The 13,282-nt window shown below is 50.0% G+C and overlaps 1 protein-coding gene across 11 annotated transcripts in view; it reads left to right on the top strand.

Moving 5' to 3' along the window:
- The first annotated feature begins 2,343 nt into the window (after nucleotides 1-2,343).
- The window catches only part of TSC1 (TSC complex subunit 1), a 51,698-nt gene continuing 40,759 nt past the window's right edge, over nucleotides 2,344-13,282 (top strand). For 5 of the 11 annotated variants that reach the window (XM_043566503.1, XM_043566509.1, XM_043566507.1 and 2 more), the window contains exons 1-2: nucleotides 2,345-2,575; nucleotides 12,545-12,607. The gene's annotated coding sequence lies outside the window, so the exon portion shown is untranslated. Of the gene's footprint in view, nucleotides 2,576-12,544; nucleotides 12,608-13,282 lie in introns of all 11 variants that reach the window. The other 6 variants (XM_043566505.1, XM_043566511.1, XM_043566510.1 and 3 more) reach the window with 3 other exon arrangements.

Here is a 13,282-nt window from a genome sequence, read left to right as displayed (position 1 = left end):
GGCTGGGCTGCCTCTGCCTTTTCTTTCTGGCCTCTTGTCACACAAGCCCCTGGTGGTCCATATTGAGAGAACAATTACCATTCTTCTTCCAGACACTGTATAAACAGTAACAATGTAGTTCGGGCCCCCCTTGAGGGCCAGGAGTTGATGAGCTCCATGGATCACTGCTCCCTTCCACGGAGAAGAACATTCCAGCAGGATGAGGTCAGAGCGCTAAGGAAAATTGGGGGGAGGGAGGGAGGTTCCTGGGTCAGAACTCTAGGGCAGTGCCTGGCCCTCGACTCCGCCCCTTAACCTGGGCCCTCCAATCCCTGGACTCAGAAATCTCTGAATGCACTTGAGTCCCGGCCCTGGCCCTGGCGTGCTTGCAAAGGCAGTGTGGTCCTTCCTGCCAAATGGTTTGTGGAGAAACCAGATCCTTCCCCTTTTCCCCCAACCTTTTCATCTCTGGATCCTACCCCCCCCCCCCCCCCCAAGCTGATGGCCCTTGGGTGGCTACATAGAGTTCAGTATTTGGTGGACCAGCTCCTGGGAGTGATGGATGATGGCCATGAACATAATCAACATGGTAACATAAGTAACATTTATTTTTAAAAAAATTTTTTTAACGTTTATTTATTTTTGAGAGAGAAAGAGAATCACAGCGCAAGTGGCCGAGGGGCAGAGAGAGAGGGAGACACAGACTCCCAAGCAGGCTCTGGGCTCTGTGCTGACAGCTCGAACTCAGGGGCCATGAGATCATGACCCGAGCTGAAGTCGGACGCTTAACCCACCGAGCCACCCAGGCGCCCCCAGAAGTAACATTTATGGAACTAGGTTTTACCCTAGTTATATCTTAACGTCTCACTGATTCAACCTCAAATCCCCACTCGGCAGACATTATCACCACCCCACGTTGTGGATGAGGAAACTAAGGCTGAGTCCTCTCGTAGGACAGCAGAAACCTGCACTCAAGCTCTGGTCCGTTTGAATCAAGAGCTCTTGGCTTCCCCCAACTGCCTCCATAACCATGTTAGACTGGTTGAATCCCCAGCTCAACGCCCACCTTCCCCATAAGCCAGCATGGTTATAAAGGCTGTGCACTGCTCAATCCAGGAGGATCGGGGGCTAGAGGACAGGGCTGAAATACATCCTGGGCTCTGCTCACATGGGCTACGGTCTCAGAAGGGGTGTCTAATTCTCACAAAGCACCAGACAAGCTAACAGCAGCCCCACCTGGGACGACACTGGGCCTCTCCGAATTCAGACAGCACCCACTGTTCCGGGCACTGATGCACCTGGCCCGTTGTATCACAAGCTGCCTGGCATTGTGACCCAACTGGTTCCCATGACAAAACTTGCTCTTCCCAGAAGGCACCCAGCACTTACTGCCTCCAGGCTCTTGATTCGTTGGTGCTTTCGGCCTCCCAACCGCCTCTCCCATTTCTATTTCATAAAACCTACCTTTCCTTTAAAAACAAAGCAGATGCCCACTCCTTCAAAAAGCCTTTCAAATTCCGTTAGGCTCATCTCACTCTCTGCCTGCTCTGTCATGCTGCTCTGGCCTCTGATAAAGAACATCACCTGTTGAGCATTTTACTAGGCTCGGGGCTTGAATTCTCACTTGAGGAGTGCTATTATGCTCATTTCCCAGAGGAAGAAACTGAGGCCCCCGCCGACTTTAAGACTTGTCAGGTCTAGCCGGTAGACAGCTGGGAAACAGAAGGGACGGAATTAAGGCTGCTTCATTTCAAAGCTGTCTGCTCCGATTAGGGTGGTTGTCCACAACTGTCGTGAGCAGGTCTGAGGCGTTGGCAACCTGAGGGCAGACGCCAGTGTGGTTCTTTCTTCACAGTCCCAGAGGTGGGGTTTTGCGAATATTCTGCAAAGGAACGAAGGCTGCCCGGATGGAGTGAAAAGCCACTCCTCCAAGGCTCCAGAGCGGACCCTTCACCCACGCGGGCCCCAGGGGCTCTTTGGGAAACATGATCGCGGCTCTGCGGCGGGTTACAGAGAGACAGAGAGAGAGACCCCGGGAAGGGGGCCGGGGGGCAGGGAACAACTGGGTCTGCAAGGGCAGAGGGGACGAGGGGGAAGGCAGCAGGCACCCCAACCACACCCAGCCGGGCCACCTTGTTTACGCCTCTTGCACGGCCCCGCCCGCCCGCCCGAGCACGTGACCTCCGCCCCGCCCCTCGCTCCCTCGCGTGGCTCCTCCCGCCGCGCCGGCCCTTCTTTTCGCCTCCTTCAGAGTCACAAGATCTCTCAGCGGCCGCCTTTCGGGATCCTTCCGCCCGTCCCCGCCCCCCCCCCCCCCCCCCCCGACCCTACAAACTCTCCTGGGCTCTTTCTCGGCCGGTTCTCACCGTCAGTAATGAGCAGGACGGCCTCTTCCGTCCAACGGGGCTGCCGGCCGCGGTCATCTGCCACTGGGGTCGAGGGGGAGGGGAGACCCAGCTGGGCACTCTTTTTCGTGGCGGAGGCTGCAGCGGTCGTGGGCATTTCACGACGGGGGAGGTGCTGTACGTCCAAGATGGCGGCGCCCTGTAGGCTGGAGGAACTGTGAGGTAAACAGCTGAGGGGGAGGAGACGGTGGGTGAGTATGGGGGTGTCGCCCCCCTCCTTTCCACGGGGGCTTCTCGGGGCACCCCTGGCACCACGACCCCGGTCGGGGGGGGGGCCGAGGGGCTGGGGCAGGGGGCTCGCTTGCTGGAGAGGGGAGCCCGGGAAGGGGTGTCCGGAGGGCTGTCCCCTCCCTCTGATTACGTGCTGTCTCTGGCGGGGCCCCGCAGAGCTGGCGAGAGTCCCTGGGGAGGCGAGGCGGGCCGGACCAGCACCTCGCCCCTCCTCGGCGGCCGAGGGGACGGCTGCACCCCCGGGACGCGGTGCCGAGGGCAGGGGTGAGGCGGGCCCCTTCGCCAGCCCCTCGCTCGGCGGGGTGACAGGCTCCCGCGGGGTGCGGAGGGCAGGGGAGAGACCCCCGGCCGGAGGGGCAGGGCCGGTGGGGGAGGGCGGCTGGTGCTGGGGCTTTCCGGGGGGGGGGGGCCGGGGGTGGGGCGGAGAATGAATGGAGGCAGCCCGTGGGCACCGGGGACTCGCCTGCACTCCCGGCGCGTCCGCTGAAATTCGCGGGACTGGGGCGCCTCGCTCCGCGTGTGCTCGCGGGTGTTTGCTTGACGGTCAGAGACAGTTGCCTCCAAGGCGGCCGAGGTGAAGCCTCGGCGGCGGCTAGCTGTTTGCGGAGCCGCTCCTCGACGCCCATTCATTCGTTTGCGGAACTGGAAGACGACGAGCCCGCGGGCCGAGAGACCTTGGAGGATTAAAGCTCTTTGTGCTTCCTGCGAGCGAGTTGTGCTCCGTGTGTTTTGGATTGGGGGCTGGGCGGGGGAGGGGGCGCGGCCCTCCCGAGAGCAAGCGCTCGCGTTAGTGGAGCGCTCCCCGGGCGGGTTGGTGCTCGGCGGCCGCCCTCTCCTGCAGTCCCTGCGGCGAAGGGGAGAGGCGGCCGCTGTGGACGCCTCCATTTCCCAGGGGAGGAAACTGAGGCCCAGAGAGATTGGGGCTGGTGGCCCAGGGTCCCGTCCGCAGGGTGTTCGGCTGTGGGTTCCAAGACTGTGCTCCCGGCCTTGTTGCTACTCCCGCTTGGTCCGTGTGTATGTTGCTTGACCGGAGCCGGTCTGTCATTCTAATTAAGTGGCTGGAACCGATCGGCCGGAGTTTGTGCGCAGGTGCCCATGCGTGCCCGTCTCGTGTTGAAGAGGGGTCCATTGTGTCCAGCTATGGGGCCTCCAACAGCTATAGGGGCTCCTACACCTGAGCTTCCTTTGGGATGGCAGCCTTTGTGCTTGTAAACACGTGAGTCTAAATTAGGCCGGCAAGTGTGTGATGTTTTTATAAAAGGACACGTTTACTGCGGAAAGAAGTCCTACTAAAATCGTTGCTGGTTTTTTGTTTTGTTTTGTTTTGTTAATAGAAAGCCTGGAAATAGCACTTCACTTTGCATAGACTAAGCTGTAAAAGTACTAAAATAGAATAATACTCTTCTGAGATGCTTTGATTTATAATTTCGGGATCCACTTGGAGTCATCGGAATTCAAACACGCCGGCGAGGCGGGGCTGTAAATTTCAGGAAGCGTTTATCAAACCAAGTCTTGGGGGAGCCCTTGATTTGCCGAGCAGCCACCTGTGATTCTGAAGTTGAACATTCCTGAGTAAACCTGGAGTATGCAAATGGGAGGGCTGATTTAGGGTTGTGTAGGGAAATGTACCCGTAACAGTCGTGCATCAGGCAGATGAAGCCCCTCAGAAACACTGGAACATTCTCCGCTATTGCCCTGGGGAGCAGCAAAGTCTTCCCCTAACCACCTGGCGTAAACTTAAGGGGTATTTATAGACGATGTAAAATGAAAATATCCTCTTACTAAAGTTAATATCTTACCTAAAACCCTCTTCCATCAGGTGCCTGGAAAGGTGGATGATGGAAGCTTTCTTCCCTTCGTGCATTTCCTCGTGTCCTGAGGGCTTCGTGTGTTTCTAAATTCCTAGTTAGACAGACTCTTGGGCAGCTACAGGCCTTCAGTACCCCACTTCACTAACTTGGAGTGTCTCGAATCCTGTGACTCGCTTGTACCCTTCCTCCCTGGGTTAAGAGTGAGGGCATGTCACACGACTACTGTTGCGGCGTAATCCGATGCGTTTTGTGCATGCTTGGTGTCATTTGTGGGCCGAAACTGAACAGTCTTCCCAGGGCAAATCAAAGATACACCTGTCTGTGTAATGTTTACGGAATCACAAAATCGCCGGAACAAGCGATCTCAAGCAGTCGTGTTCATCAGAACCTCCATGCGCAGATGTCCAGCCCCATAGTACACGGGCCCACATGCTTGGTCTCCAAGGATACCCTGGGTATATATTTTGGAGGCAGTTGTAGGTGATTCTGATGTACGCCAGAGGTTGAGGACCAGTGGCTTCGAGTATCAATTTGGCTATTTTTCCTTTGATGTATAATTTATTGCAAAGGCATTTCCTAAGATAGTTTCTACCCTTCGGTGGGTGTGTAGTGCTGGGTGAGTTTTGGGCTCTGAATTACAGTTGACTTGATCCCGTGGCTCTGTCCTCCTTTCACCATTTGTTAGGGTACAGGTATGTTCTTTTCCAGGTTCCAGAGTCACAGTGGACTAGCTTTTCCTGGAATTAACGGTATACTCTTGGATGTAGAGGAACCAAGTACAGCGATGCATCAACTGTTTTAAGCCTTTGCTAAAAATCAGATAGCTCTTGACTTTTAACAAGCCATCAAAGTTCTCTAAGCTTAAGCTTCTTCGTCTGTGAAGTAAGAGAGTTGGCTTGTGAATTAGAGTGTTTCTAAATCTGAATTTCTGGGATTTCAAGTCCTCCTGGGGCTTCAGTTAAACATTCTGACTCAATTGATTGACTCAAAGTGTTAACGGCTTTATAATAACTAAGCACATTGGGGCGCCTGGGTGGCTCAGTCGGTTAAGCATCCAACTTCGGCTCAGGTCATGATCTCGCGGTTCGTGAGTTCCGGCCCCGCGTCGGGCTCTGCGCTGACAGCTCGGAGCCTGGAGCCTAGTTCGGATTCTGTGTCTCCCTCTCTCTCTCTGCTCCCCCCCTGCTTGTGCTCTGTCTTTGTATCTCTCAAAAATAAGTAAACATTAAAAATTTAAAAATAAGCACATTGGTGACCCTTAGCCTGACTCAGTGAGTGATGACTTCTGTATCCTTTCCTTTGTATCACATGATGCTTTAAGAGGTAACCCTCTGTAAATTCTTCACATTATAAATCTCTCTTTGGGAGATTGGTTTTATTTATATCAGTTTTGTTTGTCATGTAAGGAGCTGAGCTTAAGCATGAAAGCAAAGTATACTCAGTAACATTCAAACCTGTAGCTTTTTGCTTTAAAAATATATGTGTGTATAATTAACATATACTCACACTTGAGATTCCCCCCCTGTGTTTAGTATAATTTAGTTTGCTTAACAATGTTTCTCATTTTTGGCCATTTAAATTGGTCTGAAAGAGGTCTGCCATCAGCAATTTGAGATGATCCTTTTTCTGGTTTACTTTTTAAGCCTATAGTTGCTAGAAGTTAGTCATTTAATATCTAATGTCTCTGTTTTTGGGGGGAGGGGAGAATAAAATATATATATATATATATATATATATATATATATATATATATATATATAAAAGATATATGATCTTAGGACCTCACCAGTTTCTTCTTGTCCCTTGTGCAGTGCTAACTTTTGTTCTGTCCTGGGAACCAGCAAAAGGTAACAGAAAACTTTTTAAGGTTGAATGAATTCAGATTATCATCTAGTGAGTAAAGTGCCTTAAAACCCCAGCTTTGATACCAAGGCCTGGTAGTGACTGGCCTAGAATTCACAGGTCACTTTCTAAAGTAAAGATAATGGTGGGAGAGACCACGAAGCATTATTTGAGTAACAGGGGACAGTTTTGCCTTTCTGTTGGTGATGGGAGGCTCAGTAGGGGGTGATAAGAAAGAACAGATATAGTGACCTTAATGTCTGCATTAAGACCAGTGCTACTTTGAATAGTTCACGGAGCACAGCAGCAAACATGAAGTGTATCCATTTCGAGTTATAGAATGGTTTTATCAATGTTGCACATACAAGTTGTTACATGGGTAGACCGAAGCTTCATGTACCCAGCAATACATTTCATTTAGTAGTAATATTGTTATAATCAAGTTTGTATTTATTGAGTACTTATGTGCCTGACACGGTGCTATTTTACATGCATGATCCCCGTTAACTCTTCCCACAGCCTTAAGAGACAGGTGAGGAAGATGGGGAAACTGAGGCCTAAGGTCACTTTCACAGCTTCTCAACTGGGATTTGAACCCTGTTGGTTGACTTCGGAGCCCAAACATTTCATCTTTCGCTTTGATAAATGACACGAACTGCTCATCTCATAAACTCATTCATAAGTTAGTGGTTCTTAACTTTTGGGGCGCCTCAGTTCCCCTCTGAAAATCTGCTGGAAGCTTTGGACCAAATATCCCTTCCTGTCCTGTCACCACCAAACAATTCATACAGATCCATTCAGGAACTTTATAGACCCAGCTTGCAGCCCAGCTGATTATTCTAGACAGATTACTCCTCTTAAAAATGGACTTGGGCTTTATTAAAAACTTTTTTTTTTTTTTTTTTTTTTTAAACCTGTAGGTGGGAAAGGCCCAAGCCTTTCAGAGGTGGACCCGTGTACTGTTTGGGTTGTACATCATCTTGTTAAACTTCTACATTGAGGGGCGCCTGGGTGGCGCAGTCGGTTAAGCGTCCGACTTCAGCCAGGTCACGATCTCTTGGTCCGTGAGTTCGAGCCCCGCGTCGGGCTCTGGGCTGATGGCTCAGAGCCTGGAGCCTGTTTCCGAGTCTGTGTCTCCCTCTCTCTCTGCCCCTCCCCCGTTCATGCTCTGTCTCTCTCTGTCCCAAAAATAAATAAACGTTGAAAAAAAAAATAAATAAATAAACTACATTGAATGATTTTTTACACTTGTCAGGGAATTCGACTTAAATGCCACATTAAAAAAAATTAGAAGTGGAGATCTCAGGTATGTAACTTGCTAAGTGCTTGTCAGGCTTGGAGTTCAGTCTGTGCTGGTACCTTTAGCACCTGGCAGAATTCCACTGGGCTTTTTTCCAAGGTTTAGGCACTATGTATTTTTTTCCCTTTGAACCTCAAATTATTTTTAAAATTATATATTAAATATATATGTGTGTTTTTGTGGCTTTTTAAATGTTTATTTTATTTATTAAATTTTTTTTATGTTCATTCATTTCTGAAGGACAGAGAGAGACAGAGCACAAGCAGGGGTGGGGCGGAGAGAGAGGGGGACACAGAATCTGAAGCAGGCTCCAGGCTCTGAGCTGCAGCACAGAACCCGATGCGGGGCTCGAACTCACAAACCGCGAGATCATGACCTGAGCCGAAGTCGGACGCTCAACTGACTGAGCCACCCAGGCACCCCTTTAATGTTTATTTTTGAGAGAGAGAGTGTGTGTGAGCAGGAGAGGGGGAGAGAGAGAGAGAGACAGACAGACAGACACAGAATCTGAAGCAGGCTCCAGGCTCTGAGCTGTCAGCACAGAATCTGACGTGGGTCTCGAACTCACAGACTGCGAGATCATGACCTGAGCCGAAGTGGGACGCTTAACCAACTGAGCCACGCAGGCGCCCCCAAATTTATATTTTTAGTGTTTTTGGCTTCATCCTTCTGCTTCCTGGGCCAGTGGTTCTCACCTTTAATAAGGGCATCAGAATGCCCCAGAAGACCCCACCCTCACAGTTCCTGATTCAGAGGTGTGGCACAAGGCCCAGGGGTCTGCATTTCTAACAAATCCCCCGGTGATGCTGCTGTTGCTGGGACCACATTTGAGAACCACTATCCTGAAGTGTCAAAGCCTGTGCCCTTTGATTTTCCTGGGGTATTTCTGTTTTAGTCCTAGGAACTTGAAACTTAAAGAAATCTTGCAGTTTGCTCAGATTTCTTTTAGGGGAAGCTCGGTAGAGCGGCTGTTTGAAACATGCACGATACTTGTCTGATGTGTGTTTTCTTGGTAAATAATTTTGATTCAGGCTAAAAGAAACATTATTATTTATAGAAGAGATACATCTTACTGAGACCAAGCTCCGTCCTTACAGGCAAGTTCTACAAGACTCACCTTTGAAATGGGGCATAAGCTTCAGCAAGTTGTCCTTCCAGGTCCCTAATGGCAAAAGTTCTGAATGGGCAATCTGGAGCTCCCCCGGCCTGGTTCATGTGACCTTGAGAGGGTGTGCAGCTGCGAGGGCGGGGAAGTCAGCCACAACTACACGTTTTGGCAGGTTTCTCCATCAGGTGCTTCACGCTCACATGCGGAGTGGTGTTTCCTAACCCCTTCTCCTCCTTCCTGTGTGTCGTGGGAAGAGGGAATGGCAGCTAGTATCCTACCCTTTTTGGATGCATCTGTGCTGAAGGCAGCTTTGTTCACTTGGTGGAAGATTGCTCGAGGAAATCACCCGAGACTGTTACCGAGCCAGCGCTGAACGCAGTGGCGTACCAGCGTATCGTTACTGCTGTTATCTTTATTATTAACATAATGGAGTGCTGGTTCTGATCTGCCTGTCCTGTAAAATAGTCCGTCTGTGCCTGAACCCGTATCTGAATTGTCTTTGAATTTTTTAGATGAAAGACTTGAGCGTGGGAAGCACGTTATGGTGACAAGACACCTGCCTTCATTTTTACCTCATAGACAAGCATGTATAAAATCGTCTCAGGCGGTATGTTGTGCAGGTACCTATTTGATGGTATTCGCAGTTCTAAGGCATCGTGGGATAGAAGGCCACACGCATGATGCCTTGGCACGGTTTGCCAAAAGTCTGAATACTCGACTGATGTTTTCAGATAAAATACTTTCTAAAGGCATTTTAGGTATTTCATAAAGGGATGCATAGCTCTTAGCTGTCTCACAGCGTGTAATGGACCTTGCCCAGGACAGAGGGATGTGAAAAAAGGTGTGTAGGGTTCTGCTGATGGCAGCTGTATGTGGCTGTTAAGCTGGAGTTTGAGTGTAATCCTAAGTATATAAGCCATCTCTCTGTAAACACCTTAAGAATGAAATTAAGGTGAACTGTGGAAACAAATTGACCTGAGCTCTTTCTGTTTAATCTCAGAATACTAAAAGCACAGAGCCCTCTTCTTCCTCAGACTTACCCTTTATTCATTCATTCATTCATTCATTCATTCATTGATTCATTCGAAAAGACTGCTTGTAGGAAGTTCCATCTCTAGGTGAGAATGCGTCTTTTGAGTCAGATATGAAAGAGGAAACATCTAGATCTGGGGGCATGTTTCTTTTTTGATTTGGCTCTTGAAGATTAAGAACGTGACTCGACCCTGTTATGCTCTGAAGGTGTTTCCATCCACAGCTTTAAAGAGGGTCTTCAACATTCCTCACCTCCGATCAGGGAGTTCACCAGGTCACATTGCACTTGCCTGACGAGGACGATGTTACCTAGCAGTACCTCCATAGGACAGGATTTAAATATAAATGGATAAGTCAATGAGCAGCTAAAAATATAAATAACGGCAGGTGGCCTTTGACTTGTCGACATTAGATTGATGACAGTTTGTTACGATGAGCCGTTTTTTGGCCTAGGGACAAAGAATTTAAGAAGTCTTCATGTTGAGCATTGGACAAAAGACATTCTGATTTCCCGTGCCAGTCCCTTTGTCTCCGGTGGCGATCTTGGCTGGGCAGGCTACGAGATCTCGTCTTGTGTATATCCCAATTTCACCCTTCCCTGGGATACTCCTTTTCAGGCAGGTAAAAGATCCAACTAGGATGAATTGTAAGAGGAAGTCTGTATGACTCACTGGACTACAGCTGACTTTAGGATGCGGAATAGTAGAGGCTTCCGTGTTTTAATTCCGGTTCTTTACTTGACGGAGTGACTGTGGCCAGGCAAGCACTCCCCGTCTGAACGATTTGGCTGGCCTTTTTGGAAGTACACACACTTGCACGATGCCACCGAGGACCGTTGGATTTTAATGCCTAGAGTGTGCTCCACAAGGAAATGTAATTACCCGGTCGTCTGGGGCAAGAGCTGTTACTTGTTAGAGAGTTGCTCCATCCACTAGCTCGACTTTGACGTCACAGTCCAGCAAAGGGCTTTCGCACGCCCGCTGACGGGGTGTCGCGCGCAGTGTGTGCAGCTCAGCTTTCTCGCTCTATTTCCCACCCTGCAAAGGCTACCAGAGAAGGTGGTGGAATCTTTGCTGACCCGAACAGGGTATATTTGCCTCTTTTCTGCCAGATCCTGCAGTAGGCCCGGGGTGCCCACTGGGGGACCAGACAGGTAATCCCTGCTCCTCATGGGGCTGCCAGCTCATGATTACACGGTACCTACATTTAGTTCGAAGGGCCCACATTTTAAAACACTTTGGGATAGGGGCGCCTGGGGGGCTCCGTCGGTTGAGCGTCCGACTTCGGCTTAGGCCATGATCTCACGGTTTGTGGGTTCGAGCTCCATGTCAGGCTCTGTGCTGATGGCTCAGAGCCTGGAGCCTGCTTCAGAGTCTGTGTCTCCCCCCCTGTCTCTCCCTCCCCTGCTTGTGCTCTGTCTCTCTCTGTCTCTCAAAAATAAATTAATGTTTGGGGCGCCTGGGTGGCGTAGTCGGTTAAGCGTCCGACTTCAGCCAGGTCACGATCTCGCGGTCCGTGAGTTCGAGCCCCGCGTCGGGCTCTGGGCTGATGGCTCAGAGCCTGGAGCCTGTTTCCGATTCTGTGTCTCCCTCTCTCTCTGCCCCTCGCCCGTTCATGCTCTGTCTCTCTCTGTCCCAAAAATAAATAAACGTTGAAAAAAAAATTAAAAAAAAATAAATTAATGTTTAAAAAAAAAAACACTTTGGAATATGTACACACACACGTATATGCCTATTTTATGTGGTTATTTAATATGAGATAATTGCCAAGACAGAAAGTTTTGTTAAAAAGGGGAAGAAAGTAGAAAAATGATAGCTGTTCACAAGTATTTTATGCTTGTCACGTGGAAGGATGAGATTCAGGTTGTGCTGTCTCGAAGGCAGAATTCAGCCTTGTGCATTTATTTAAGAAATGTTTTAAGTCCTACCCTTTAGTCAACCATACCACAGACCGTGGTAGCCGCTAGAGATACGCTACTTACTGACTGAGCTCCTGCAACTTCTGTTCTAGTGAGGGAGTCATGTTCAGTAACTAATTACGCTTATTTAATTGGGTTGTGGCAAGTGACACAAAGAAATATAGGCTGCTAAGCAGATATAACAGGGGACCTGACCTAGTCTGGGGCACGGGAGCGGAGGGGAGGGAAGCCTTCTCTGATGGGGCAGATGTATAAGCTGACATTTTAAGGGTGAATGCTTAGCTTGGGGGCCGGGGCGGGGGGTGGGCTGTAGGGCGGGAGGGGGCCATGGCAGGCGATGAGGAGGTGTAGGCCCGCTAGGTGCTCTGCGCCTGGCACTGTTCCTGCTCTTGTGGCCTGAGTCCCCGGGCCGTGTGAGTGAGGACTCTGCCCCGCGCTGTGCCCGGGCTCTACCCCGTGTAACCCCCCAGGCGGCCTCCTGAGGTAGAGGCCGCTGTTCTCACTTTCCAGATGAGGTAACAAGGCTGGATGTTAGGAAGCTAAGATAAGCAGCCAGAAGTGACCCAGCTGATAACCTGGCAGAGCTTGGATTGCAACTTGGAATCGTGTGATTCTAGAACGCATCCTGCCCATTTGTTTATAGCTCGAATAAACAGCTAACAGAAGACAGAGATTACAAGTTCAGCACAATATAAAGGATTTTCCAGCAACCAGCTGTTCAGAAATGTAGACAGGGAGAGAGGGGCACGTGCGCCCCGTGATTGTAAATGTTCGTTCCGGTGGAAGCCAGATGGCCACCTGTCAGGGCTAGGGCAGGAAGCAGCTCGGACCAGATGAGCCCTAACCTCCCCCTCGTTGCATCTGGTTTTCAGTTCACTGTAAGATTCTTGTCCACATATGTGTGTTTTTTCCCTTCAGTGACCATGAAAGACACCAGGTTGACAGCACTGGAAGCCGAAGCACCAATTGTCCCCAGAACAGGTAAGGTATCAACTCAGTCCAGTGGTTGGGGGAGACGGAAGGGAATCGCTCACCGGCGTGACTGTGTAGACGTGTACTTGCTTCTTTGCATTCGGGACTGAACGGTTCTGGGTTAAGCTACTAGCTAGGAACTGGTCCTCCTGTGGCATGATGGCATGAGATGATTTGTCAAACTACCCGTGGTTTATTAATGGCTTATTCAGTGCCAGGCACTGGGTTAAGTGCTTTATGCGTGTTACTTATTTTCTTTTTCACAGCCACACTTTTGGTGTATCCTCATTTTGCAGATGAGGGACGAGGCTCTGAGATATTATCTGCTGTTCCTAAGGTTGTTTAGCTGCTACTCGGGGGACCTGTTGACTCAGATCAGGTCATCTTAGCAGCGAAGCTCGGTTTTAACCACTACGTTAAATTGATTAAACTGGAGCCATTGTGTTGGGGCGAGTCATTTGACTAACACAGAGGTTCTCGACCCTGGCTGTGCCTTGGGAATCCACGTGGTCTCTCGACCCCACCCCTTCACCTGCTCTGGAGTGGGGCCTGGGCATCCGGATTTTGTGAACCGTCCAGGTGATTCTGATGTACATCCTGCGCTGAGAACCCCCGAACTGGTGAATTAGCATTTACGTCTTCACATGGCTTTACGTATTAATCGTCTTAATTAGTGTTCGGAGA

The sequence above is a fragment of the Prionailurus bengalensis genome, chromosome D4 (assembly GCF_016509475.1).
Source record: "Prionailurus bengalensis isolate Pbe53 chromosome D4, Fcat_Pben_1.1_paternal_pri, whole genome shotgun sequence".
NCBI lineage: Eukaryota > Metazoa > Chordata > Mammalia > Carnivora > Felidae > Prionailurus > Prionailurus bengalensis.
The sequence above is the reverse complement of the archived record's forward strand: the minus strand, read 5'-3'. Positions and strand labels throughout refer to the sequence as shown.